Source organism: Coffea arabica, chromosome 3c, assembly GCF_036785885.1.
Source record: "Coffea arabica cultivar ET-39 chromosome 3c, Coffea Arabica ET-39 HiFi, whole genome shotgun sequence".
In the NCBI taxonomy this organism is placed as follows: Eukaryota; Viridiplantae; Streptophyta; class Magnoliopsida; order Gentianales; family Rubiaceae; genus Coffea; species Coffea arabica.
Genome location: NC_092314.1, coordinates 28007927 through 28035607, shown reverse-complemented (window position 1 = coordinate 28035607; position 27681 = coordinate 28007927). Strand labels below are relative to the sequence as shown.

Genomic DNA, 27681 nt, shown 5'->3' with positions numbered 1-27681 from the left:
CGAGTCATAGTACTCTTTCATTCTTTTGCTTATAAGTTACCCCGGAATACCAATCTTAACTATCCTCTGCTTAATACGGCGAGTTCTTAAGTCTCCAAGAGATTGTTATCATTACTTACAAACATAACCAGATGCAGGGACCATATTCCTTAATATAAAATTTTCAAGTCTTAGTTCACTCTTCAATACTTACTTATAAGTTACTCGAGAAGAAACTCCAATATCTTGTTTTCACTAGTACCTTATTTGATTCCCTTAAATCGATCCTACTATTTCGAGATTAGATTCTCCGTGAAACTTAGATGGAGCGAACTTCAAGAATTGCTCAACTCCTCAACCTTACTTGGTTCTTAGGTTGGTTGATTGGTTTAGGGTTTTAGTGCTCCACTAATCATGCTAGGGCATCAATCGTCTGATTAATAGCAATAACTACACGATTATTTTCATTCATTTCTAGGGTTTTGATTCAGTCCAGCAGTCACTCTATAATCGTCTCCTTGAGCTTGGGGTTGCTTAATCCCTCACCCTCACTCCTTTTCACTCTTTTGGTCACCCATAAATTTAACATATTTAAAGGCATGACATAAAGTGAGTGCATATAAACGGAGTTTGAAAAGTGATACCTTCATCACGCCAACAAATACAAGAATAAAAAGGGAAGATACCAAAATAATCGCAAATGGGTACAACCCAATCATGGATTTGAAATTATGAAACAGTAAAGTCAATCATGCCATGAGTGACGTTTAATTGCCTCAAAAGGTAGGAAACATTGTGAAACAAGATACAAAATGCAATGGCCTTTAAGCGAGTGCCACCCCTTCTATCTTTGGCAAAAACTATTAAAATAGTTTAAATCACTAAGTAATTGGCGGAGCCAAAAGTCTTAATTACCTCCGTAGGATCATTTTCATTTCCAGCACTAGGAGTTTTAAATCTCATGTCCCTTATCGAATATCTTGTCATTCTCCACTTGTTCAACCAAGATAATACACCCAACCATCGACTTATCCATCATGTCTTTAATTTCGGACACTACCCCAACAAGTCGATTCTTAGTTTTTTTTTTTTTAAAGCTTCTCACAAGGAGCTTTTGTCTTCCTCGCTCCTTAAATATCTCAATCTCCACTTTAGGAATTCTAGTAGTCTAGACATCCACAATCGCCATCGGTTCTCGATTATCCCCTTGAATCACCCTATTTTCCTCAAATAGCCACTTCCGATGATCGGCCACTATAAACACTCCATTACTTGGGCACGAGTAAGTCCTTTGGAAATAACATATCGTACTAGTTCGGTGAGTTGGATTACACTTCCAACGAGCCCTTCCCTAGGCCCTTCACGGCCATGGTTACCATAATGCGTCTCCAAGACGGTGCAATGCCACCATTACTTTCCGTAACTTACAACTAAGATTAAAAGCTTAAATGGGACCAAATACACTAAATAACTGGATTTGATCACCCCATATTATCCCACATGTATCACACAAGATTAAGACTCCTTATCATCCACTAATTCAAACCTAAGTTCTAGTTTTCGTTTTCACAAGCAGTCACTTAACTTTCAATCCAATTCTACAGTCCGGCATCCTAAACATTTAAGCCTAGGATACACTATAGAGATCTAAAGCCTAAGCTCAGATACCAACTGTGACGCCCCCACTTCTCCCTAAGGCGAACCAAAGGGTATCCGCGGGACGCCTGCCCAGCTCTCGCCAGGACTCAAGCAATTTCCGTCCAAGCTTAATACAACACTAGACGTTACGATTAAATACCATAAATACAATCAGTGCGTAAGCTTTCCAGCTTATCAATATTCAACATCTGCCCAATCATTACATCGAAATCTCGAAATACATCAATATTCAAAATATACATCAATCGCAAGTCTAGCCCCAAAGTGTAACGGAAACCCTAAAACAAGAGTACACCAAGAGGGGTTTCTCCAACATTTCTCCAAGTCCAATCCTGTTAAGGAAAACAAATCTATAGGGTGAGCAAAACGCTCGTGAGGCCAAGAACACACATGCAAGCACTTTGTTCAAATAGCAATCCCAAATTCATTAAATAAAACAGGATATTTCATTAATCAATCATTTGAGTAGGAAAAGTAAATCAGAAACAATTCAAGGATATAGTAGCTCTCAGGAGCTAAGTTCCACTCGCTCTGTCGATGTCATTCGTATACTTTCCCGCATTGACCCTCCTGTCAACCGGGTCGGTATTTCCATTTCCGTAGATCACCACTTTCTTCCCTCCGTCCACCGTACACCCCAAGGGCCCACAAGTCATTTGTGAGGCGATACTCTACGAGTATGCCAAGAAAGACCTCTTATTAGGTCGAGCTTATTTAGATCTCATGGCTCCCCCGAATCCCCGACCAAGCCCATTGCCGGCTCGAGTCTAAGGTTGGCCTATGAGTTTGGGCGTCCCCCATTCATTGGAAGTCGAGGAGGTTCACTCCGACGACATATGTAATCATAACATAACATTGCATTTCATTCATTCATTCAATACGTTTCATTCATTCAACATATTTCAATCATTCATTTGAAATTAGGACGAGTGCGATAAAGTACGCACCCGCCCTTATTTTTTTAAAACTTCCAACAATTACCACAAATAAACAAGTATCAAAGATTCACACACTTGACACTCACCGAGCAATTCAATAAGAATTATTTTCTGGGAGTTCAAGTGTCCACTGTGAGATCCTCTTGAAGGTCTCCTTGCGCGCCTGGCAATTAATAGTGGATAATCACACAATTAACCCATTTATCAAGAAGATTGTACACTAGTACAATCTAAGGATTATTTTGCAAAAGGAACCTCAATTACACGTAAATCGAGGTTCAACTTGCCTTTTATTATGTACAATATTATTTGAGTTTTTATCATGAAAATTGAGGGCAAAACGTTTGAATAATACTAAGAGAATTAAGAGTTTTGGAAAAACTCCTTTGCTTTGAAAATTGAGAAATTTCAGTTTTATCCTAAATCTTTGAAAATTCGGATCTCACTCGATATAAGCCCAAAATTGGTAAACTTTATACCGTTGGAAACCTCTTAGAAAGTAATATAAGTTCCTAGGAGACGCTTTTCCATGAATCGAAGTGGAAGGTGTTCAAAAATGAGCTTGAAGACGCAGGGTTGGTTTACAAGGCAGAATGAAGTTGGATTTTGGCCAACTTCGAAAATTCGGCACGATTCGCACGTTGCAAACCAGCCTCTGAAATTTGTCACTCAAGTAGTGTTGCAAGTGAGGTTTATAACAAAAGAAGCGGACCAAGAATCGGAGTTTCGAGTACCGAGATACGGTAGCCCGAAGTTAGGGAAATTCAAGACTGGAGAAGAATTTCCAGATTTGAACCTCCAACATTAGAAATTTAATTAGGTATCGAAACGAACTTGGATTGGCACCAAAATTGGCAGTATTTTACTCCCATATGAAAGGTACCACTCTATCAAATTTCAGGGAAAAATACCTTCGGTAAGATAGTTAATTGGTCAACCAAAGTTCAGGAAAATTATAAGGCAATCTGCCTTGAGACTTTCATTACCCATTTCAAAACGTTTAATCAAGCAAACTATCCAATCGTGGTTCATTTGTGAAATAAAGGTCTAAGATACATCCATGATACCTTTGGTAATGGTTTAACACCAAAATTTCAATTAATAAAATCACTCCCAAGTTTTGTCCAAAATCAGTCCAAATATTACGTTTTTCCAAAACAGGGCAGTCCACTTGTTTCAGTCACAAATCAGTCAATTTAACTCGGAATCGATCATGGCTTATGCCGTTGGAAAATGCATTCATAAGGTTAAAATATCACAGAAGAAATCGTTTCCAAATTCGGCACCCATCTGGTTCAAAATCGGGCATCAAGTTGCTGCCTGAACACTTCATTCCAGATGAACAGAGCAACAGGACAGCGAACTTAAAACATTTGGTTCGGCTTGCTCAAAAAGAATCAGAACGTGCATTATATACCAAATTAAAGCCAGGAATGTCTAGTTTCCAACGCCACCAACGGCACATGATTTCGACATCCGAGGACAGAGTTATAGCCAAAATACTACCACTGGTCAGAATCATACGCGAACAGTTTTCCAGATTGCTAGTTTCTCAAGAAAAATTCATTTGCTCTATCAAACCTCAATATTTTCCAATGAAATTTTTCACACATATAATACATCATATAAGCATCTAATTCAAGCCATTAGTTCATTAAAACTGGCCTTAAAATGGCCGAACAAAACAGGGGTAAAATCGGAAACTTTTGCTTCTTGCACCCAATGAAGTTTCTATCAATTTCACACCATTAATCCATCATTTTAACCACTAAACCAACAATATAACCACCATCAATCATCAAATCAGCAACAACCCAAGTGTGGGAATCCATAGAGCCCACTTTTCAAATTTTCCAACAATATCAAGACACCCATACACATGCAATAGCTTAAAGATGCATTTCTACTATCATAATCCAAGTTTAAGGTGTAGGATGAGGTTATACCTCCTTGTTGCTTTAAACCAGAAATTTCGGTCCTCAAGATGCTCCAAGAAACCGTGAGAAACTCCTCCTTTTACTAGCTAGATGATCTCTCCAAGTGACAAGCTAAGTGTAGTTCAAATTTGGTGTGAATCCATGAAGTTTTTGTGCAAGAATTGAAGATGAAAATGACATCTTGGTGTTGTTCTTTTTTGCTGCTGATAATTCGGCCAAGGGAGAGACTAAGAGAGAGAGTGTTTGGTCCAAATTTAGCTTCTTAAGGAAGACACAATGTGTGGTGCAAAAATCATCCCCAAAGTCAACTCTCACTAGGGTGCGTTTGGGCGCGTTCCGGCTCGATTTCTCGCACGTTTGGTTCACTAGTGCACTAAACCTCTAATGCACTTATATTCAGGTAAATTTTATTCACTCTTAATTGTCCCGAAATAAGGGTCTAAGGTCCCTCAAATAAAGTCGCGCGCGTGAAAACGCGTACCGTCAATTTTAACGCTATAACGCGAAACTTCCGAGAAATTCTTATAACGATTGCACTATTAACTATCACTTGAGTTTTTATTCATAAGATTACCTATTTTAGGACCATAGTATGAGTCTCCAATATTCCAAGCTTATTGCACTCTCAAGCGGATAAAATCTCCAAGCACTATTCACTATTTTTACTAAACGCGCTCCCGGAAATTAATTCTTGAAACAAGTCACTTTTAAAATATAACGAAGTTATATTACCATGTATTTAGGTCTAATAGATTTAGAAAATAATACTCGGAATAAATGAATAAGTAAATAATTAAATAAACTCAAAATAGGGTTTTAATAGGAGTTTTACGAGTCCTCATATGAGTCGAGTATTAACTCCTCAAATCTCCAATAAATTTGTATCCATGCGTCTTTTGGAAAACTATCCACGCGTGAGTAGTATATGCTCACTTAGAACTTATTCACCTTTAATTCTCGATTAACTTTTCTTAATCTGCTATTGTCCGTTCTTAATTTCCCCAGGATAATCATACTCTCGAATACAATATCACCTTGAAACACTCGTGTTCATTATTTCTCACTTAAACAATCCTCCGAAAATTGAAGTTGTTAACGGGGCGTTTTAAAAGTATAATGAAGACATTATTCCATACGAATGGATTTAAAATGGTCGTAATAAATTATTTGGGAGAAACAGGTGGTTAAATACTTAATTAAACGGTTAATATTTGATAAAAATAAGAAAAAAAATTTTTTTTTTTTTTCGGGTCCTCACATAAAAACTGACTCAAAACAATAAAAACAAAGGGTATAACTTGATACCTCTAACTAGCTCTGATTACCAACTGATACAAACGTCATCAACTTGTGACAAAACCCGCAAGAGACAAGTGCACAGGATCTAGAGGGACGGAACACGTTTGGACAATGGTGGAACCTTGACCCGTTAATCACGTGGCTAATGAACCCTGGTATAGTTTAGATGACGCCACAATCTAGTGCGATTCTAGATTGATAAGCCGAACTTGAAGATCCTAGGGAATTAATCTAAGAAATTCAAGTGAAGCTCACAAGAAGCCAATGAGAGAACTCTCAATTTTGTATTAAACGAAATCTGATTAATAACACAAATAATAGTCCTATTTATACTAATAACTAGGTGAGAAAACCAAGAGAGATTAGGCTTCAAGTGCGGCCCAACACCCTAGCTAATCCTCGGCCCAAAACTAGCAAGACTACTCGGACATCCTCAAGCTCACAACGAGCTCTTTATTCGGTCCTATGCTCAACATGAGCTTATTGATCTAGTCCAACAACCACTAATTAAATACTTAAACTCCAAATAATTAGTCGATTAACCACACCACTCTAATGAGGGCCATGGCCTTCAAGTATTGCTTCCTTCATCGAACAAGGCCTCTAACAAGATGACTTGCCCTCCAAACTCATGCGTAAGGCCTTCTATAGCTTTAGGTGTGACGCCCCCACTTCTCCCTAAGGCGAACCAAAGGGTATCTGTGGGATGCCTACCTAACTCTTGTCAGGATTCAAGACGAATACCGTTCAAGCTTAATACAATACTCGTTATCATGGTAAGATAAAATAAGAAAGAAAAGTCACCTCCATAAGTAATTTTCAAATTTATACCACGAGTTCCAAAATACATCAATTATCCAATCCTTACATCAAGTTCTCAAAAGTTACATCAACTCTCGAAAATATACAATCATCACAAGTCCAGCCAAATACATTGGAACCCCTAATACCCAAGGTACATCCGAAAGGTTCCTCCAGATTTCATCTCATCCATTCCTGTTAAAGAAAATAAATCTATAGGGTGAGCAAAACGCTCATGAGACCAAGAACACACATGCAAGCACATTGTTCAAATAACAATCCAAAATTTACAAGTCGAGCAATAATATGTCAAGAAATTAATGATTCACCGAAAAGTAAACAGAAACAATTCAAGGATACTGGAGCTCTCAGGAGCTATATTCCACTGGCTCGATCAAGAACCTCCACGAATTGACACTCTGTCAATCGGGTAGGTTTAGTCCGTAGAACTCCACTTAACCTATTCCCTTTCACCTTACATACCCCTATTTTGGGCCCGCCTGTCATTTGTTTAAGGCGATACTATTCGAGTATACCAAGCGAGATCTCTCACTAGATCAAGCTTTTATTTTTCCCATGGTTTACCAAGGAGCCCGACCAAACCCATGCCGACTCGAGTCCAAGGATGACCAATGAGATGTGGGCATCCCCCAAGCATGTTTGGGTGTCGAGGAGATTCACTCCAACGACGTATGCAGCCATAGCATACTATTTCAAGTCATACAAGCATGTGACATATTTAAGCAATCAAGATATTCAAGCATTTCAAGTACGAGTTATTTATTTCAAGCGAGAACGAGTTTGATAAAGTACACCCTCATCTCAAATTTCAAAATCTCAAGTATCAATATCAAGTAAACATGTATCGAGTTCACAGGAGTTCAAGTAGACATACACTTGACACTCACCAAGTAAGCAAGAAGAAAGGCACTTGAAGTTCAAGCGTCTACAGTGGGATCCTCTTGAAGGTCCTCGTGCGAGCCTGAGTAATTAATAATGAACAATCACTTATAAACCCCAACCATTAAGAAAGATTGCACACTTGTGCGATCTTAGAAAATTTCACAAAAATGAGCCTTAATTATTCGTAAATCGAGGCTCAAAAGTAGGGTTTTAAAACACAAGCAAAATCTGATTTCCATCTTTGAAATCGAGTGTAAAACGATCAAGTGATATCAAAGGAAAGAGAGAGTTTGAAAAACTCCATTTCCTTTAAGTTATGAATTTCCAGATTTGTTACACTCACTTTGTAAAAATCGTACCTCACTCTCTACAAGTCCAAAATTGGAAAATTTGGTACCGTTGGAAACTAATTCCAAAGTACTAAAAGTGCCTAGAATACACTTTTCCATGATTCCAAATGGAAGATATTCAAAATTCAGCTCAAAATTTCTGTTCTAGACTATCGAGGTAGTTTTGGGGTTGATTTTTTGCCAACTTTGAAAATTCGGCAAAATTCACAGAATTGGAACTAGCCTCTCAAATTTGAAACTCAACTAGAGTTGCAATCAAAGTTTAAAACACAATAAGCAGAACAAGAATCGGAGTTTTGAGCACCAAGATAATGTAGCTCAAAGTTGCTGGACATTTTAGAAAATTATGAAATTTCCAGGTTTAAAGTACCAACTTTGGAATTTTGTTCGAGTATCGAAATGGACTCGGAATGGCACTAAAATTAACATTATTACACTACCATATAAGACTTATTCCTCTACCAAATTTCATAGATAAATAAGTACAGGAAGTTGGTTAACCAAATCTCCAAAGTTCCAAAATTTTCCAAGGCAAATCTGCCATGTGAGTTCAGTTTTCCATTTTCAAAATGTTTGGCTTACAAAGTACCTCAAACATGGTCCATTTGCATAGAAAATGTCTAAGAGGTATCCAAAACACAATTTTGTTGATTAACACCAAAAATTTCGAGTACAACTCCCACACAAGATCAGGACATTCAATTAACCAAAGAAGGTTGTGTTCAACACTAGGTCAATTTCAAACTTTGGTCACAACTCACTCAATTCAACTTGGAATTGAGCGTGGTTGGTGGCGTTAGAAAACACATTCATAAAGATACAATTTCTCAGAAGAAACCATTTTCAAAATCTGTCCACAACTAGTCCACATTTGAGCCTCAAGTTGTAGTTCATGTTCTGCCTTCCAGGGAACTAACGAGACAGGACAGCAATCTTTAAATGAATGGTTTGGCTCACTCAAGTGGAACCAGAACGTGAATTTTATACCAATAGGAAGCTGGGAATGTCTATTTTCCAGTGCCACAAACGGCACTTAATTTCGATATTGGAGTAAAAAGTTATAACCGAAACAAGATGACTGCCTGGGCAATCCGGGAAAATTTTCCAGTTCTGCCAAACTTTGGAAATCAACACATTTGACCAACCAAATCATGTTATTTTTCAATGAAACTTGCTACACCATCCATATAACATGTATACATTATAATCAAGCCATTATAACCTCAAAATTTTGCACCAAAGTGCACGAACAGGGCAGGGGTAAAATGATCACTTTTGCTCATTGCACCATCCTTGAGTTTCTACCAACAACCCAACATTATTCCACTAATATAAGCACTAAACCAACATTAATTTCATCATCATTCACCAAATCAGTCGATCCAACCAAAGTGGAAGTTCATAGAGCCCACACAACAATTTTTTTAACATAACCAAGCTACCCATATGCATGCATGAGTTTAAATGTACACTACTACTCCCATAAAACAAGAATTGAAGGGTTGATCGTCACTCACTTGCTTTGATGTTCAAGACAGAAATTTTCGGCCCTCCTTGCTCAAGAAAAACAGTGGACTGCAGCTCCTTTTCTTAGCTAGATGTAATCTCCAAGTGTTAAACCAGGTGTGGTCAAATTTTGGTGGAGTTTGGTGGTGTTTTTGTTGAAGAAATGAAGATGGAAAAATAGAGAACTTTGAGTTGTTTTTGCAAGCTTACTGGCCGGCTGTCTTGGTGAGGAGAGAGAGAGTGGTTTGATCAAATGAAGCTTCCAAGAGAAGCTTTAATGTGTGGCCCATGTGTTTGTCCAAAAGTCAACTCTCCCTCGCGAGCGCAGGCGCGCGTTTTGTGCTCGATTCCTCTCGAGTTTATTTCACTAGTGCACTAAACCTCTAATGCACTTATATTCATATAAATATTATTCACTCTTAATTATCCCAAAATAAGGGTCTAAAGTCTCTCAATTAAATCGTGCGTGTTAAAACGCGTATTTCCGATTTAAGCGCGATAAAGTGAAATCTCCAAAAAATTCTTATAACGATGGTACTAATAATTATCACTTGAATACTTAAGCATAAAAATACCTATTTCAAGACCATTGTGCAAGCCTCTAATTTTCTAAGCTTATTGTATTCTCGAATCGATTATTGACTCCAATCGCGTATTCACTATTTTCACTTAACAAGCTTCCAAAAATTAAATTTTGAAACAAGTCACTTTAAAAATATAACTAAACTATAAATCCATATAATTAGGTCTAAAAAGGTTAGAAAATAATATTCAGGGCAATTGGCCAAATAAATAATTAATTGGGCTTGAATTAGGAGTTTAAAATAGATGAATTTTGTGAGTCTTCACATGAGTCTTGTATTACTTCCTCAAATCTCTAATAAATTTGTATCAGCGCATCTTTCAAAAAATTATCGACGCGCAAGCTGTATACACTTACTTAGAACTCATTCACCTTTAATTCCTCAATTAACTTTTCTTAATCTACTATTGATCATTCTTAATTCCCCAAGATAAATGCACTCTCGAATAGAATATCACCTTGAAACACATGTACTCATTATTCCTCACTTAAACGAACCTCCGAAAATTAAATTTGCTAACGGGACGTTTTAAAAACATAAGGAAGACATTGTTCCATATGAATGGACTTAGAATGGTTGAAATAAGTTATTTGGAGAAAACAGGTGAATAAATATTTAAATAAACCAATAATACTTGATAAAAATAAGAAATTTTTCAGGTCCTCACATTAGGTTTCCCAACTTGCTCTTGGACAGTCTTAATGAGAAGGTGTAGTGCATCCTTCATGCGTTTGGCATGTGCTCATGTGACGGGATCTAGGGGAACCTTCACTTGTTGTACTTGCATAGTTTGAGCTGCACTCCCATTCGCATCATCGAGTCTAAAGTTGGGCAAACAAAACTAGAGAGCATGATAGAAGAAACCATTACTTTTCCTCTTGCTTTACACATGATTTTTGCTAAAATTTCAGCTCATATGTCACTACCAAGGTGGAATCAAGCAAACATAAGTAATCTAAGTCCACACCAACCCAAAATCACCCTTCTAACGTCACTCACAACACAAGAAAGAAAGTAACAAAAATTTCAGCAGCACCACCCCTTATTTTCCTTAACTTTTCCTTCCAAACTCAACACCTATATATATACATAGCAATCCAACCTCAATCACAACCACAAGTTATAGGCTATAAAGTACACTTGTTTAAGGCCACAAAACCATCCAAATTAGCCAATTATCTAGCTCAAAATCAACCACAATAAAGCTGGAAATTTGTAACCCTAAGCTGAAATTTACAACTACTAGCTGAAATTTTCTATAATCAAGCCAAAATAACATATAAAAGCTAGAAAATTCACATGGCAAAGCTACTAGATCATAAATCATCATATCAAAGCTGAAATTTCTCACTCAAAGCTGAAATTTTCCAACCACCACACAAACCATGAAATTTTCCATGAAAACTACTAAAATCAAGCCTTAAATCCACTCATATGCAAGTCATAAAAGAAAAGATGGTTTCTTGATGTAGTTACCTTGAAACTCTATGAAGAAATGAAAACCAAGAGCTTCTTTCTCCCAAATCTCTCCACCAAAGTCCTTAATCCTTCCTAAAGGTCACCTTTTATGTAGTAGTTTGCAAGATTAAGGTGAAAACTCAAGGATTCAAGCAAGATTGGAAGTTGGAAGTTGGAAGTTGAAGTTTTTCCTCTCTTTTCTCTATCAAAGTGGCCGGCCAAAGGAAAAGAAAAATGAAGGATTTTTGGGTCAAATTTTGTTTTATTAAAGGCTAAGAATGTGGCGGCCCCACTTCTCCCTAAGGCGAACCAAAGGGTTGGCGGGTCGCCTGCCTAGCTCTCGCTAGGACTCACGCACTCTAGTAACTAATTTCACCAAATATAAATCGAGAATAAACCTTACTTCTCGAGCAAGTCACGTACTTAAATAATTCATACAATTCAACTTATACAGCCCAAAACACAATTCCAGGTACCAACGAAAACGTCGAGCTTAGTATACTTAAATTCAACTTAATTTACAATTTAAAGTTCCTAATCCAGGGCACAGAAGCACCACAAGATTCACATTTTCCCAAAAACACAAAAATCATCCAAAAGATACTAACGTTTCCAAAAATACAATTACAAAAGTGGGCATTCAAAATATAACATTTCTGTTCTAGTTGTCCAAGACTTCATGCGTTTCAGAACCTGTCAAGGAAAACAATTTGGAAGGGATGAGCCAATAGCTCAGTGGTGCCTCGAAACATGCAATTCACATAAGGCAATTTAACAAGTACAAATAGACATGTAAGCATTTAACAATTTAATAAAGCGAAATAACATGACAAGAAAAGGATACGGGGCTCTCAGGAGCCAAAGTCCACGCACTTGATCAGAAAATTTATAGTAGTTGACACTCCGTCAACTTTCACTACCTAAACTCCATGTAGACATTTTCCCTAATCTACACATCTCCTAGCAACGTCTTCTCCCTTATTTTCGGGCCCGACTCCAACACGAATTTTGCAAGCACTTTTACCAAGACGGCAGAGAGGTACCTCCCACTCCAATAGAGCGTGGTACGTGCATCCGTTTGGTTTATTTAGTCGACGAGACCACGCTCCAATCGACATTGCAACACTTGTACTTGTGATATTTCACGCAATCACATAGCATGTAACATTTCATGATATCTCTAGCAAGTACTTTTAACAAGTAGTTCAACTAGCAGTTAAACACGATTCATGCAAGAGACACTCACCTCAAGTGAAGTGTCTAGAATTCCAATCTTTGATCGAGATTGTGCTCTTCACCAACTCCTAGAATCATACAAATAATTCACATAAATTTCCACTTTTGAGTTGGCGAATTTAACTCGAGTCAACTAGCATTTAATTTCACTCAAAATCCCAAACTAGTATTAATCATTTTCTCAAAGTGAAATCCACAAATCGAGTGAAATTAAATTTTGAGGTTTCTTTAAAACCCAAACACTTGCTAAATTCGTCAAATATTCCAACATCCAAATTCTAGAATCATATAAGCCATTTAACACCAATTTGGTGTCACAAGTTGAGAAAAATCACATTTAAACAATTTAGAGGAATTTTCCCCTCAAATTTTTCCCAAACATATCTTGGGAAATTCCTTTAAGAGGCAATCATATAAACCAAGTAAAACTAGTCGTTAGAATTTCTATAAAATAGAAACTCCTTAAGTTTGCCAAATTCCACGACCAACTCAGTCCAATGTTTTTCATGAAGGCAAAAACTTGAGTTTTTAGGAAAATTTCCAGATTTGACAAATTCCTCAAAATAGGGCATTTGGTCTAGTAAAATTCAAGGTTATCAACTCAAAATGGACCTAGTAACAACGGTTAATGCTAGAAAACATTTTCGGGACAACTTTGGTCCACATTTACCCACAATAAAATCCAAACATCAAACCATTTCTAATTTCAAACAAAAATTCTGTTTTGGTATCTTCTTGAAGAATAAGATTTTGGTCCACTTTTTGGACGTAACCTCTACTAGATTTTTGTCCCAAATTGAGCTATACAAACCCCTTAATTAATACACAAATCATTTGAGCTCAAGTTATCGTGAAAACAGTTCACAATTATCATTCAAAGCTGGAAAAATTTCAGGTGCATTCGGTAGCAAGTAGTCCATTTCCCCTTCAATTTATCCAAAATTTTTCAACTACCCAAAAGCTACATTTTCACCCAAACAATACTACCCATATAGGTTAACATGTATACTGTGACAGCCCCACCTTCCCCTAAGGCCAACCAAAGAGGTTAGCGGACTGCCTGCCCAGCTCTCGCCAGGACTAACGGTGCAATATAGAGCGATCTATCACGTTCCGGAACTTATAACGCGCGCAAATAAGGCAAAAGGGCAAAATAACCCAAAATAAAAGAAACAAAATCCGGATTCGGCCATGAATAGTAACCGACTCGTCCGAACCCAACCAAACATCGAATTACATATACCACATAACATTTAGCCTTTACAAACCAAAATGACATGTAAAAGTGATACAAAAGTCACTACATATATGGCTTGCCAAAACAAAAGTGAAAACGGCCCTAATGATACATTTAGGGTCCCATTTTATATACAATACAAAAGAGTCATTCATCTAGTTCATTCGGCAACCATTTATCAAAATTCATTCCAAAAGTGTCATATTCCTGTAAGGAAAACAAAAGGAACGGGGTGAGCTAATTGCCCAGTGAGAATACAACTCAAGCAACCAAGTTCATGGATACATCAAGCTTAACAGTCCAATTTACCAAAATAAATAAAGCCACACATTAATAATGAGGATAAAAGGATACGGGTGGCTCTCAAGAGCCCTTTTCCTCATTTGAATTCTTGATCAGGTCTCATCGACTCTCCGTCAATGTCTGAAAGGTAACCAACCGTAGACTCCTCTTAACTTCCATTCCCTTCCTCCTAACATTCCTCAACCGGACCCGAAATCCAAACACTTGCAATGTGGTATTACTCGAGTAAACCGGAATCAAGAGTCTCTCATACTACAAGATTCCATATAACGTTGCCCCAAGGTACATTAATTAACACGACCAAGCCCTCGCCGGCTCGATTTAATCAATAACCAATGGGGATTGAGCTCATGGATAATATTTGAAGTCGTGGAGACTCGTCCAAACGACATCAAGTCATGTATTTCATTTCATGTAACATTTCATATAACATTTCATAAAACATTTCATATGGCATTCCAATAACTTTCCAATAACATGAGAAACAACAAGTGAGAGTGATAAAGTACACTTTCACTTCAAGTAATTAACATTCAAAGCACCAAGTTCAAGTAGCAAAGCCATATAATAGCACACAAGTGAGTAGTACACTCACCAAGCTAGCACAATGTAGTTTCAAGCACTTTAGTCAAAAGAACGTTGTGCACCACCGTCACGCCCTAAAAACATGCAAACAAATACAATGAGACTCGATAACGAGTCATAAACCAAGGCCAAACATGACCCCAATAAGGTTCCATAAACATTTACAAACAATAGAGGAAACCAGAAATTTCGTAAATGTAACTAGCATTGGCCCGGAAAAATACAGTTTTGACGTCATTTTGCGGTAATAGCACAAATTCCACTACGAGTATCGGATGAGGGTGTAAGACCCACCATCTCGAAGCTAAAAGACAGGGCTACAACATCACCGAAGGTCACTCAACCCAGATTTGAGTGCAAACAGGTTAAAAATTCAAGATACTTCATCAACAACGTAAAACAGATTCACCAAAACGCGTTCTAGCGGAAATATCATAACTCAGGCTCTACATGTCCAAATCCAGAAATTCCAAAACCAAATGAAAGCTAAGAAATAGGGATAAATTTCATCAGAAGGCCTCAACACTCAATTCGGAAGCAATACCAATCAAAACAACCCATTACAGTCGCAAATCCCAATTTCGGGTAAAACAGAACAGCAATAGTATTTTCGACTTATCTCACTCCACACAAGTCCGATTGACCTGAAATTTTGTAGGCACCTTTAAAATGTCATTCCCTACAACTTTCATGTTTTGAGCTAAGACCAATTCGGCCTCTATCTAGCACCTAAAAATTCAGACAGAATGTACCCTTAAGAACCCTAGATTTTCCAATTTTGCTTCCAAAACAGAAATTGGTTGCAATTAATCACTTTTCCCACCTCCTTAAGTCATTATAGATCATTTCCATACATCGTAGATAGCCACACCATCATGCTTGAATTAAAACAGAAAATTCCCCAAAAATAATAAAAAGTCATCAATTCAACCACAAATCAAGAATTAATCCATAAACTTGCATCTTCTACTTCCACTAAGCATGATTTGAGCATCAATTAAGGAAGGAGGGTGGTTCTTCACAACTTACCTTTAAAACAAGAGAGAGAGAGCTATGGACCACCTTAACTTTCCAAATAACTTCACCAATCACCTCAAAATCACTAAGTGGAGGAGTTTTATGGAACAATTGGAAGATTAATCGGTTGATTTGAGAGATTGAGCAAGATTGGAGACCAAAATTGTGAAGAGTTTTCTTTCCTTTGAGCTTCAAGAGAGTCGGCCACCCTTGGAGGAATTTTGATGATTTTTGGGTCATTTTTGGTTATTTAAGTCAATGGTAAGAAAGTCTTAAGGTAGCCCAATCAAATGGTGACACTTGTCACCTTTAATTAAATGCTCACCTACCTTGTCTCCCTTATATCAATCCACTTGGCACTCTCTACTTATCTCTTAACACCCGATAAATTAATTCCAGTATTCAAAACTTAATCTAGCTGGCCGAATTTTTCCGGACTTTTCGCACTAGTGGGTCCCACGTCCGGTATCTGCTCTTAATTTCTCAAAATCTATTCGATACTAGAAAAATCATCTAAAAATTATATCTGCTCCTTAAATTTATCTAGAAAAATTTTCTAATCACGAAAATGCAGAAAACAAGTCATGAAAAAAATAATAAAACTTAGAAAATGAAAATTACGGGTTCTCACACTCTCTCCCCCTTAAAAGAATTTCGTCCTCGAAATTTCTCACCTTGGTTCACAAATAGCTCAGGGTATTGTTTTTTTTCCACCTCCCAGGTAGCCTTTTCTATCCCATGATTTTTTTTTTCTTCACGAACACTATTCTCTCTCCTACCCAAACCCTGCGATCCTTACAAACCATACCAAGACTCAAACGATGATTTTTCCCCAAAGGATTACTACTTTCAGGTAGGCGTGATATCTATTTCGTCCATCAGAATTGGGACTAACAAATGGATGAGTATCACCGGGATCTACTAATATTTCCGCAGAAATACCGCAATCGTACCTTTCTCAATCTCAGGAGAATCGGGGACCTGTTGTGGCTCCAGTGAATACACTCGAGCTGCGACCTTAGGTTTCGTCCCATTCCCCTTATCCGGTCCCGTGTTGGTCTTTGACATAGTTTGAGCTCCCCTTCCTTCTTGCGTCATAAGTAGGCAGGTAGCAAGCTTGTGGTCTGCGCTTCCACAACGCAGACATTTGCCTCCTTTCTTCCAGCAATTGTCTTCAGAATGATTCGACTTTCCGCAATACCCGCAAGGTCCGCGTGCTGCAGAAGCCGAGCCTCCTCTCTGGCCTCTCCCCAACTGGCTGCCTCGTGACGGGCTCTCTCGTGATACTCCCGGTACCCTTTCTTCCCCAATTCCTCGCCCAAACTTGGAAGGGGTACTCTCATTCCCCTGCCCCGAATTATTTCCAGGAAATTCTCGCTTTTTCGCCTGGAAATTTCTTACTTGCAATCTGGCACTCTCTACCCGTTGGGCCTTCTCAACGGCCTCGCTAAAAGCATTGATTTGAGCCACTGCGAGGTCCTTCTGAATCTCCACGTTTAGGCCCTGGATAAAACGCCTAATTCGCCGTTGCTCCGTCACAATCAACTCAGGCGCAAATTTGGACAGGCGGGTGAACTGGCTCTCGTATTCCGCCACCGATTGAGCTCCTTGGCGGAGTCGGATGAACTCATCTTCCTTCCTTTCCTGAACCAGAGGAGGGAAGAATTTCGCGTTAAACTCCCTCATAAAATTTACCCAAGTCCTGGGCGTTTGTTCCCTCTCCCATTTTTGCCGAATGACATTCCACCAGGAGCGGGCCGCCTCTTCCAGCTGGAAAACGGCAAAAGTCACCTGCCGTTCTTCGGTATAGTGCAGGGCGGCAAAAATATCGACCATCTTTTCGAGCCACCTTTCGGCAACATCCGGATCAGGTCCCCCGATGAACTTGGGTGGGGCAAACTTTTGAAATCATTCCAGAGCTCTGTCTTCGCTCTCAACATGATTGCCAGGGTTTCCAGGATTAGGGTTTGGATTCTGGCCTTGTTGCTGCACCACTTGTGCCAACAGGTTTGTCATTTGCTGCATAGCGGCAGCTATCTGTACATTAGGGTCAACTCTCGGTTCAGGATGGGGTCCAGAGGAGGTTTCTCCAGTACCCCGGTCTGGCGTAGGTTGCCTATTCCCGCGCCCACGGCCCCGTCCACTACGTGTGCCGTCCATACAATCTAAGTCGATCTAGGTCACAAAATAAATATACTGTTAATGGGCAATGGGCACCTAACCCCTCCTTTTCGCAGCCCGAAACAGGAACAAGTAAACAAGAACAATTAACTACTCCACTCCCTCGTCGAGCATTTAAACACATAACACATATACAGAGAACACATAACAGTATCAACATGTATACAGAACAGTCAGTCAAGTACATATAAAGTCATCCATAGAATCGCAATTTCTAGTTCGCCCCATTCTTTCTAACCTAGACTCTCGTCTCTTTCGTATCCGGGCGCAAGAATCCCATTTAGGATAATTCACAACTCGAGCCGGCCGGTCCCAAGCGTAAATCATCCATATTATAGATTCCTACCTGACATATATATCTATCTTCCTCAAGTTGCATAATAAAGATTTTTACACTTATAACATGCCCCATTCATAACTTACGCTCAAACGAGCACTTAGACATCTCCATGAAATCAGGACCATAACACCACTTGGCCCTAGGCTCACTCCGCGCAGAGACCACGCGAAGTGGCTCTGATACCACCTGTGACAGCCCCACCTTCCCCTAAGGCGAACCAAAGAGGTTAGCGGACTGCCTGCCCAGCTCTCGCCAGGACTAACGGTGCAGTATAGAGCGATCTATCACGTTCCGGAACTTATAACGCGCGCAAATAAGGCAAAAGGGCAAAATAACACAAAATAAAAGAAACAAAATCCGGATTCGGCCATGAATAGTAACCGACTCGTCCGAACCCAACCAAACATCGAATTACATATACCACATAACATTTAGCCTTTACAAACTAAAATGACATTTAAAAGTGATACAAAAGTCACTACATATATGGCTTGCCAAAACAAAAGTGAAAACGGCCCTAATGATACATTTAGGGTCCCATTTTATATACAATACAAAAGAGTCATTCATCTAGTTCATTCGGCAACCATTTATCAAAATTCATTCCAAAAGTGTCATATTCCTGTAAGGAAAACAAAAGGAACGGGGTGAGCTAATTGCCCAGTGAGAATACAACTCAAGCAACCAAGTTCATGGATACATCAAGCTTAACAGTCCAATTTACCAAAATAAATAAAGCCACACATTAATAATGACGATAAAAGGATACGGGTGGCTCTCAAGAGCCCTTTTCCTCATTTGAATTCTTGATCAGGTCTCATTGACTCTCCGTCAATGTCTGAAAGGTAACCGACCGTAGACTCCTCTTAACTTCCATTCCCTTCCTCCTAACATTCCTCAACCGGGCCCGAAATCCAAACACTTGCAATGTGATATTACTCGAGTAAACCAGAATCAAGAGTCTCTCATACTACAAGATTCCATATAACGTTGCCCCAAGGTACATTAATTAACACGACCAAGCCCTCGCCGACTCGATTTAATCAATAACCAATGGAGATTGAGCTCATGGATAATATTTGAAGTCGTGGAGACTCGTCCAAACGACATCAAGTCATGTATTTCATTTCATGTAACATTTCATATAACATTTCATATGGCATTCCAATAACTTTCCAATAACATGAGAAACAACAAGTGAGAGTGATAAAGTACACTTTCACTTCAAGTAATTAACATTCAAAGCACCAAGTTCAAGTAGCAAAGCCATATAATAGCACACAAGTGAGTAGTACACTCACCAAGCTAGCACAATGTAGTTTCAAGCACTTTAGTCAAAAGAACGTTGTGCACCACCGTCACACCCTAAAAACATGCAAACAAATACAATGAGACTCGATAACGAGTCATAAACCAAGGCCAAACATGACCCCAATAAGGTTCCATAAACATTTACAAACAATAGAGGAAACCAGAAATTTCGTAAATGTAACTAGCATTGGCCCGGAAAAATACAGTTTTGACGTCATTTTGCGGTAATAGCACAAATTCCACTACGAGTATCGGATGAGGGTGCAAGACCCACCATCTCAAAGCTAAAAGACAGGGCTATAACATCACCGAAGGTCACTCAACCCAGATTTGAGTGCAAACAGGTTAAAAATACAAGATACTTCATCAACAACGTAAAACAGATTCACCAAAACGCGTTCTAGCGGAAATATCATAACTCAGGCTCTACATGTCCAAATCTAGAAATTCCAAAACCAAATGAAAGCTACGAAATAGGGATAAATTTCATCAGAAGGCCTCAACACTCAATTCGGAAGCAATAGCAGTCAAAACAACCCATTACAGTCGCAAATCCCAATTTCGGGTAAAACAGAACAGCAATAGTATTTTCGACTTATCTCACTCCACACAAGTCCGATTGACCTGAAATTTTGTAGGCACCTTTAAAATGTCATTCCCTACAACTTTCATGTTTTGAGCTAAGACCAATTCGGCCTCTATCTAGCACCTAAAAATTCAGACAGAATGTACCCTTAAGAACCCTAGATTTTCCAATTTTGCTTCCAAAACAGAAATTGGTTGCAATTAATCACTTTTCCCACCTCCTTAAGTCATTATAGATCATTTCCATACATCGTAGATAGCCACACCATCATGCTTGAATTAAAACAGAAAATTCCCCAAAAATAATAAAAAGTCATCAATTGAACCACAAATCAAGAATTAATCCATAAACTTGCATCTTCTACTTCCACTAAGCATGATTTGAGCATCAATTAAGGAAGGAGGGTGGTTCTTCACAACTTACCTTTAAAACAAGAGAGAGAGAGCTATGGACCACCTTAACTTTCCAAATAACTTCACCAATCACCTCAAAATCACTAAGTGGAGGAGTTTTATGGAACAATTGGAAGATTAATCGGTTGATTTGAGAGATTGAGCAAGATTGGAGACCAAAATTGTGAAGAGTTTTCTTTCCTTTGAGCTTCAAGAGAGTCGGCCACCCTTGGAGGAATTTTGATGATTTTTGGGTCATTTTTGGTTATTTAAGTCAATGGTAAGAAAGTCTTAAGGTAGCCCAATCAAATGGTGACACTTGTCACCTTTAATTAAATGCTCACCTACCTTGTCTCCCTTATATCAATCCACTTGGCACTCTCTACTTATCTCTTAACACCCGATAAATTAATTCCAGTATTCAAAACTTAATCTAGCTGGCCGAATTTTTCCGGACTTTTCGCACTAGTGGGTCCCACGTCCGGTATCTGCTCTTAATTTCTCAAAATCTATTCGATACTAGAAAAATCATCTAAAAATTATATCTGCTCCTTAAATTTATCTAGAAAAATTTTCTAATCACGAAAATGCAGAAAACAAGTCATGAAAAAAATAATAAAACTTAGAAAATGAAAATTACGGGTTCTCACATATACTGCCCAAGTAGTTCAAAAATTTGTCAAAATTGACCCCCAAAATTCAACTAAAATCTGAAAAATTTCCAGAATCTTTGTACAGCATATACCTTCCTTTTTCCTTCAATTCCTCAACATCATTTCAACTACGAAAGTGGTGCATTTTCGCTCAAATGACCATATACATTCAGCTTAACATTTACACAATCCATGAAGCTCAATTTCTTGTCAAGAATCAGATCAAAAACTCGAACACAAACTGGGAAAATTTGGACAGTTTGGTTCAACAGCAGAGCAGTTTTCGTTTTTTGGTCACATCTCATTCAATTCAACTTAGATTTGAGCATGGTTGGTAGCGTTGGAAACTACACTCATAGGGATACAATTTTTTCAGAAGAAATCGTTTTAAAATTCTACTCATAACTAGCTCGAAATCTGGCAACAAAGCGCAGCTCATATCCTGGCTTCCAGTGAACCAGTGGAGCAGGACAGGTGACTTTAAAAGACTGCCACGGTTCACTCAGGTGGAACCAGGACGTGAATTTTGAACCGTTGGAAAGCTGGAAGAGTCTAGTTTCTAATGGCGCTAACGGCACTCAATTTCAACGTCGGAGGGCAGAGTTATGATCGAAACAAAATGGCTGCCTGAGCCATACGAGAAAAATTTCCAGATTTTGCTGGTTTTGGAATTCATCACCTTTGGTCAACCAAACCTCAATATCTTTCAATGAAACTTTACACACAAATCCAAAAACACATAAACATCAAATACAAGCCGTTAAAACCTCAGAATTTTGCATGAAAAAGGTTGGTCTTGGCTGGGACAGAATCGGAACTTTTTGCTTTAAGGGCTCAATGAAGTTTCTAGCAATAATGCACCTTTAATCTACTTCCTTAAGCACTAATTCAACAATAAAACCATCATCACAAAACACACATATAAACACATAAAACACCTCTAGCTTCATCAATCATTAGCTTTGTAACGACCCCACCTCCCCCTAAGGCGTACCAGAGGGTTCGGCGGGCCGCCTGCCCAGCTCTCGCCGGGACTCAGTCGTTCGCTACAGTCCTCAATTAAAAATTGAAATAAATCACAAGAATAAATAGGGCATTGATCCAAACTTAAAGCGGAACTTATATACATTGCCAACCCAAAAGAGAATATAAACATCAAATATACAAGGGTTCTCAATCCTTCATACGTCCAGCCCGTGCCAAGCACTAGGGCGAGAACCATTACAAAAGAAACAAAAGACCTAGACTAGGCTAGTCTATGCTCTCATCCTGCTCGCCGTCCCCTGCTAAGGAAAACAAAACTAAAGGGGTGAGCTAAAAGCTCAGTGAGGTTCCAAACAGATAATCAAACAATCAAACAATCAATTCAATACATTAAACATGGAGTATCAATAATTCAAGAAACATTTACAATGGAAAGCAATAGTAACATTCATTAAAAGGATACGGCTCACAAGGAGCAATTCGTTCATTCATTCATTCGTTCTCCTGACATTTCCCCTTATTCCTCCAATCATTTGAAAATGCATTTTTCATTTATCAATAAACCCTCATTCGTTCGTTCGTTCGTTCGTTCATTCATTCACCCCCGTCCTGGCCGTTGGCCAGTCTCCACCAACCTACAGGGTAATACTCAAGTATACCAAACATTCACCCAAGTCCCTAATCGCCCGACCGAGTCCGCTTCTGGCTCGAGACGACCGGTAACAAGGGGCAATGGCCAGTTCAGCCCAAAAGGCTTACATTCATGCGCAAGTAACATTTCAATCATTAAATCCTTGAAAATTGCACAGTTATTTAGGTCGAGTGCGATAAAGTACACACTCGCCTAGAAAGCTCGTTTTGGAAATCATTAAAAGCAATTAACACATTAGCAAATGATAACAACAAGTCATAAAGTCAAATAAGGAACACTCACCTAGATATACAAAATAACGTGCAAAATATCCTTCCGGATATTACCCTTAGTCACCAATGAAACCTAAGGTTGAACAAGAGAACATATTACAGTTTATCGAGCAAAACATTTAAGGGAAACAAAGAAACCCGACTAATTAGGAGTAAAACGTGTAAAGATGACTTTCAAGTAAGAAGAGGGTTGTTTGAACCCCAGGATGAACAATCATGTTTTAAAATGGAAAACCGGTCATGGTATTGGCCAAACAAAAGTATACAAGTTCAAATAGAAACCTAGCCCTCGAGCGAAAATTTGGGCAGCACGCCCTTTGTGTTTACCTAATTTTCCAGCCATTTTGGCTTCATTATTTTTCCTCAACCACAACCCAACATCACACATAAGCAATTCAAGTCAAGAGCCGTTCCATAGGCTCACAATATCATAAGAATAAGAATTACAACAATCACAAGTGCAGAAATTCAACTTAGCACAAGACAGATTTGACGTACGAATGCGGAAATAACATATCCGAAGCTACGCTTATCGGATTGAGACGAAACCTATGCCGTTTCGAAGCTAAGACACAGAGCTACAACATTCTAGAAGGTCACTTAGTGCAGTTCCTAATATAAATTAGTCAAATTCTCAAATTACCAAACCAGAAACCAATTCGTCGGCTGTTTAAACGCAGAACACTGTAATGGACATATCTCAGAGTACACAAGTCCGAATCAGGTGTTCTTAGAGGCATTTGAAAGCTAATTCAGAATAATACAACTTTCATGCTTTGGCAAAAAGCTAAATCAGAATGGATCCTAGTCGAAAAACGTGATAAACTGGACTTAACTGATCACACGGACTGCTTGGGAAATACTTAAAACAGTAAGGGTATTTTGGACTTTTCATGTCCTACGTTGCTCCGATTGAGCTGAAATTTTGTAGGCACCTATAAAATACCATTCTCTACAACTTTCCTTCTTTTACCTAAGGCCAATTCGGCCTCTAACATAGGGCTACAAAACCGGACAGAATAGAAGAACAATTTTCCAGAATTCTGAATTTTTCAGTTTCTAGTGGAATTTTCTCAATTTTCTGGTTCTAATCACCACCAAACAACCTTATATAACCTTAATTACAACATTTACAATCATACAACAAGTTTAGACAGAGAGCTATGAAACCCTAGCTTGCTTATTCATCCCAAAATTCATAACAACCACTTGCATAATCATGAAATTAAGCCAAAACTTAAGCTAAAAATCATCTTAAACCCAAAATTTAAGCAACAAGGATCATGACCAGATTTGTACCTCTAAAGCAAGACTTGGATGAGTGATAGTTCACTCCCTTTGAAATTTCTTGGTTCCTCAAGCTTCCCAACTCACAACCTCCACTTTAATCGGTTTGGAATTGGAATTCCTCACTTAGTTGTAGCAAATCAAGAAGATGGAATGTTTTTTTTCTTGCTCTCACTTTCTCACACTCTTTGGTTCGGCCAGCAGCAGAAATATGGAGAGGAAAGGTGAAAAAATTGGTTAAGTAAGAAGCCAAAGTGTCTTGGTCAAGATGCTCTTAGGTGGCGACACTTGTCGCCACCACCACCTTTCTTTTTTTTCTCTTTCTTTTCCTTCTTTTCTAGCCACTAGTTTTGGTCAGCCTTAGCTGTAATATAAGAAGATATTTTGCTCAAGTATCAATGAACTTGTAGGGTAAGAAAGTGGTGGTCAAGTGGTGCGTTCAATCAGTAGTGCGCGGGACCCGCCGGTTCGCGCCGTTTTTCTTAAAAACTCACGTACTAGGGTTTTTACTTCCCACTCACTAACCTTATATCATTGCTACCAATCACATATTATTTCTCACTTAAAAGTCACTTTTAATCCTCAAATTTAATCCTTACTCTGTACCGAAAATTCATCCGGCGAAAAATCGCGAAAACCCTAATTTTGCTCCAAACTTAAAACCGAAGCGTAAAACCCTATTCTCTAGGTTTACTTACACTTATTGTGAAATAATTGGGTAGTGGGCTTTGACAAATAATAATTTTCAAATAAAAGGGTATTTTTGAGAAAAATACAAGAAATTTGCGAGTCCTCACAAGCTTAGAGGTTCAGCAACCCAACAAGTTTTACCAACGCAAGTTAACATTTCAAGAACCACAAGCTGCAAAATCTGAAATTTTTGGCTAAGGTGCTAAGCTGGAGTTTGTTACCTTCAAGTGGGTTGTTTACTAGCTAAATGTATTGTCTAGTTCCTCAAGTTGCTCCTAGATCCACAGAGGATCAGCCGGCTCTCTTGCTCTCTGTTTCCCTCTCGGTCTGGCCAGTCACCGCAACAGCACAGCAGCGACTGAAGATGAAGAGGGCTGGGGTTCTGTTTGGTGAGCTTGAGATGGTTCTGTGGTTGGTGGAAGGAAGAAATAGGAAGCTGGTTTTTCTCCTTCACCCTGGTCCGAACAACCCAGCAGTAGTAGCAGCGGCAGGAGCAGCGAGAGTAGCAGCAGCAACAACGATCCTCTCCTTCCTCTTGCTCGATCTGGACAGCAGCAAGAAGTGGAGGTGGAAGCTGAAAATGGAAGCTTGAAGACTAGGTGTGAGTGGCTAAAGATGAGAGGCTGTTGGAGCTTGGAAGGCAGCGGTTTCTGCTTCTTCTTGCAGCAGAGGAGCGGAAGTTTAGAGGGGTAAGAAAAGGGTGGTAGCTGGTGACAAGATGGGAGGAAAATTGGGGTAGTCTAGGGAGTAGTCTAATTGACTTTTGGGCATGGTAATAATGGTGGGAAAATTTTGAATTGAATCGCGTTTATGCGCGAGAATTTTATCTACTGGTAGGAATTCTCCATTTAACACATCCTCAGCTTAGTTGTACATTTTTATAACCTCTACATATCCTACATTTCAACTTAGGGCTACATCGCGCGTCAGTCCGCAAAAATTTACCCTAATGCTTAGTCGAACGCGAACCGTCAAATAAATTTTTTTTTTTAAATTCATGTAAATTAAAATATAATATTTTTATAAGTGAAAACATCATTAATAATATAAATACACATTATTAAATATAAATACATATTATTTAATAATTTCAACATTTAAATAATATTTTGATTTTAATTTTCAAAAATTAATGAAATTTTGAGATCCTCACATCCTTCCCCCCTTAAAAGAATTTTGTCCTCAAAATTCTTACCTGTTCAAGTGAATAACTCTGGGTATTGGTCCTTCATGTCTTTCTCTACCTCCCAAGTTGCCTCCTCGACATCGTGATTTCTCCACAAGACCTTAACTAAAGCAATCTTCTTATTCCTCAATTCTTTAATTTCACAATCCAAAACCTTAATCGAATGCTTTCATATTATAGGGATTCGTCCACTTCAATCTCATCTAAATAAATAACATGACTTGGATCGAGATGATATTTCTTAAGCATAGATATATGGAAGATGTTATGGACCTTGTCCATACTTGAAGGTAAATCCGACTTAATAAGCCACTTTTCCAACTCGTTTTAGAACCTCAATCTACGGTATAATGGTTGGTTCTGGAATCTTTTCTCTCCTTTATCTCTTCTGGTTAAAGCATACGACTAAATTCTGGGTGATATTCTTAGCGGAGACACAAGGATAACGTTAAGACTCCTAGCCCTACTTAAAGGCAAGCTCAACTGGTAAACTACTTCACTAATTGGTTTAAGAATCTTAAAGGATCCTCAAGTCAACTTTTTTTTTTTCAACCTAAGCCAAAATACGTCTTATAACGGAGCTGACATTATTGTGCCCAAGTACTTGAAATACACCAGAATTCATTTTAGGCTTCCCAAGCCCATAATTCCATGCACTAAAATTCCGTCATAAATTCCAAACCAAAGTAGAGTGGTATATTTCCAATAAGACTTACTAACCCTCTGGACTCAAAATGGTCAAAGAAATCATTCATTAGCACTCGATTTTCTGAAGAAGCAACTTTGTACAAGCCTTGTTTCTTTGTCTCTAAAAACGGCTAATGAGAATTTCATCCCAAATGCATCAGTCACGATTCGAGAAAGATAATTGAGGCTTTCGTGCATAACGGATATTTTCAGGGGAAAAATATACTTTAAATTTTTCAAACAGAGTTAAAGGTACAGACTTTTCTTCATGACCCAAAAATCCATGTTTTTACCAAAATCATTAATTCAAACTTCCTTTTTCCCCTAGTAATTTAAGAAGAGTAATTCTGCAATTTGAGACTGAGCTAGTAAGAGTAGATTTATATACATATATATGGAGGGGAGACGTACACAAGAAAGAGGTTTTAACAATAATCCTTCCTCAAATTCTTATTAACTATAAATCTCATTTGGTTGAGGAAAAGCCTTCTTACATTATTATCATAATTAAATTGACCTTTGACACTAAATACACTTGTAAGAAAATGTGGTCCAAATTTACAATTGACCAATCGAGTTTACAAATTTCCAATAAAACTGTTTTGTACTAAATATGTCAAAAGGAAGGGAAAGTTTTTCTTTCTCTTTAGTTCGAAGGTGAGTCGAGA

General features: G+C 38.4%; 1 long non-coding RNA gene across 1 annotated transcript; it reads right to left on the bottom strand.

Moving 5' to 3' along the window:
- Window positions 1-11887: 11887 nt before the first annotated feature.
- On the bottom strand, window positions 11888-25732 carry LOC140037678 (uncharacterized). The gene is made up of 3 exons (XR_011841654.1): window positions 25362-25732; window positions 12661-12718; window positions 11888-12107 (listed from the first exon to the last, which is right to left on the bottom strand). It is a non-coding gene; the product is annotated as an uncharacterized lncRNA (long non-coding RNA).
- Window positions 25733-27681: the final 1949 nt, after the last annotated feature.